Consider the following 3,380-nt stretch of genomic DNA (forward strand, 5'->3'; position numbering starts at 1 on the left):
CTTTTTCTTGCTTCTTTTTCGAAAGTTATTTTCGTATTAAATATTAACGGACCTTGCGCACCTTGCGCGTTAAACTTATTTCCGGAGCCTGCTAGAACGTAGCATTTCTAAGTAACTGTTGTCGGTACCTTCAGCCGAGTACTAATGCTATTTAAGGACGTCGCGAACTTGCCGCGGCTCGCGTTCGACCAGGTTCGACGCTTTCGAACTTCTAACGCAAAGTTCGGCTAGAGTTCGACTAAAGTTCTACTCTTGCGCGCATGCGCAAGAATGACAAAAAAAAAAAAAAGCGAAATAAACAAACGAGTTTACACCACCTGACCGATGACAAGTGCAATATTTATTGGGTATGTAAAAAGTATTGAAATGAAAAATAACAATAATAAAGGGCCCCAGACGTTTTTGCAGTGGACTTGGTCTGCCAAAATGAATATTTTTTGGTCGCGTTTTAACTGTGCATAATGACGCTCTCCCACCTCGCTCACGGACGCCATGCGAGAAAAATGACAAGAACAGAGAAGCTTAAAGGACTTCTTGTTTATTTTATTGATCTTTTTAGTCCTCTCAGTCGCTTTTTACCGCACATCGACAGACGCTGACAGACGCTTGTATTTAGCCCTGGTTCGCGCATGCTGGAACGCCTCTTTCATGGTAGCATCTTTCGAGTGTTGCAGAAGTTCTTAGGCGGGGGCGGAATAGCAGACGGACGAAGGCGAAAATGTACCCCAACGCGCAGCTTTCATGTCCGCGTCTTACGGGCATTGCAGACGACGACGGAAGGTGGCGGGATAGCAGACAATGCCCGAGGCTGCCGTGCGACTGCTCACACGACGAGCAGGCGGTGTCAGACGCCACACCAGACGCACGGGATGTCGCGAAAGTAAGACACTAGCTTGCGAGCGTGTTCGGCCGAGCAGCCAAGCCAATCCAGTAGTAATGGGCTGGGCTACTGCTCTGTGGGTGGGGCTTAGAGCGGGTCGTGACATCTACCTAAATTATGTTTAACGGCGTAAATATTGCTCGAAAGAAAATTTGGTTCCTGGAAATATAAAAAAAATATTAATACGTTTCCCACCCATGCCCTTTAAACAAACTTTTTGTTTTTCATTTTAGTGTTTTGTTAAAGTATGAATTTTTTTTAACGGAACTCGCAATCTCAAAAATATTTCCTGTCCGGCCGTGCATTTTCAGCTGAATTTAGTGGGGAAATTGACGGCAGGCGACCTCTACGTCAATTCGATTTCCCAGCCAAATTTAGCGGAGAAATCGACGTCACGTGACCTGAACACCAATCCAGTTTCTCCGCTAAATTTAGCGGGGGAAATCGACGTCACGAGACCTGGTGTCACGCGACCTATAGAAAAATTCCATTTCATACATAAATTTAGCGTCAAAATATACGTCACGTTACAGCAATTTCCTCTCTCCTCTCCACGTACTCCCCATTCCCTACTTCTTACTCCCTCCCCTTCGCTCTTCCCATCTGCCTCCCTTCCCCTCCTTTTCTTTCCTCGCCTCCCTGCCCCCTCCCTGGTCACCTAAAACGAGTGCAGGTCCCCACAAATTGAGAAAATATTATATAAATATATAACTGTTCATCGTCTTCCAAACAACGGAAATAATCGCTCCTAAAAAAACTGCATTGCATGGGTTACAGAACTTGGGAGGTAAAGACCGCTGCCAATTTGTGTTTCATTGCTTCACATTCATAAACTGTAACTAAAGCATCAGAGCAAACATATCTCTGGCGTGTATCGGAATTATTCTATGTATATACGAAGCATGCTTCGGCGTCATGCTTATCTATGCTCCCAAGATGTCTGCACTTTTTTTTTAATGGCCAATGAATGTGGCAGGACCATAATGCAACGAACAACATTTTCTGCAGGCCGTGTTTTGTACGATGGTATTAGCGATAGGACCGCGGTTTAGAAGTTCCCATCTTTGCTTTTATGTAGAATGAACATTGGTAAAGTTTTGTTTGTTTGTTGTAAATCATGAAATAAACTATTTTGTAATTTATTCGTTTCCCCAAATTCGAAATTTTTAGTGTCTAGAAGTCGGGCAACAATTCCTGTAAATCGAACTTGGTCCAACTTAGCTGAAAAGTTTCGAAGGATTCGCCGAACCTGTCGAACCTCGAAATTCGACAAAAATTCGCAGCAGCCTTATTGCATATTTATGATGGACCCGTGGCGAGACCTAAAGCCTCTTTATGGCTCCCAGATCACCGCTCTTAGCAAAGGCGGTAGCGCGGTCTCTTTTATTATTTAAAAGTATCGATATTTATTTTTTGTTTCTTTTTTTGTGAAACACGAATTTAGTAAACCGACCAGCCTGCAACATTAACAGATTTCGGGAGACTGTAAACCGCGTAACTTAGCGAGACGTGCGTGGTATTGAGTAAACTTGTACGCGCGAACACACAGGACGAAGAACAGGAACAAGCGCTTGTCCACTCCCTCGTGTTCGTCCCTTGTGTTTTGCGCGTACAAGATTACTCAAACCCTGTAACGCGACGACTGTAAACGTCAACGATAAAAAATAAAGCTGAGGCTCCCCTTTGATCTACCGCCCAAACGTTCCGCGTACGCAGAATGTATTAGCGATATATTCGCACATCCGAGCAACGTGACGTCACGCTGTCCCGTCACGCCACGGTGTGGAGTCGTAGTGTGAGGATGACGTGAAGTCGCGTGACCTATAACGTCACGAGACGGGGGTCGCGTGACTTGACGGCACGTCACGCCGCAATTTGACAGCCAGCGTTACGAGATTTGAATAACGTGAGAGCGAGATTTGAATGACAGGGCAAACGTTGTTTCTGGTGAACAACAAGCGTCTTCCTCGGTCTCACGGCCCCAACTCCCGTCAATCGAACGTGGGCGGATGCGACTCGGCGCATTAAAGCCCTTGCTTTCCTGGAGTCGGATCAACTAAATTTAGCCATCTATACACAAATCATGCCCAGGCAGACGAAGAGGAGACTACGTCAGAGATCATCCACACACCGCCCAGCAAATCCGTATAGTAACTTAATAAATTCGCACCCTGCACTCCAAATTAAAAAAAAAAAAAAACAACAACGGAGTTTTAGGCTTATTAAAGTAGATTTTATGCCAGACGGTTACACTTTCTGCGATGCTCCGAGCAGTGGCGAGAGAGTTTCAAAGCGTCTACGTCGGTTATGTAGGATACCCTTATTCCCTGTCTTCAGTCACATACGAGTAAAACAAGACCGAAGAAAGACTTTGGCGTCTCAGTCGACGCCGGTTACTTCCGCCCATTTGAACGTAAAGATTTGTTTCGCACGTAATATGGAAAGGCGGCTTCTATGGACAACCAACATCGCACATATTACAGTCATGTATAGAAAGCAG

This window comes from Ixodes scapularis, unplaced genomic scaffold (genome assembly GCF_016920785.2).
Source record: "Ixodes scapularis isolate PalLabHiFi unplaced genomic scaffold, ASM1692078v2 ptg000199l_1__unscaffolded, whole genome shotgun sequence".
NCBI classification, from domain to species: domain Eukaryota; kingdom Metazoa; phylum Arthropoda; class Arachnida; order Ixodida; family Ixodidae; genus Ixodes; species Ixodes scapularis.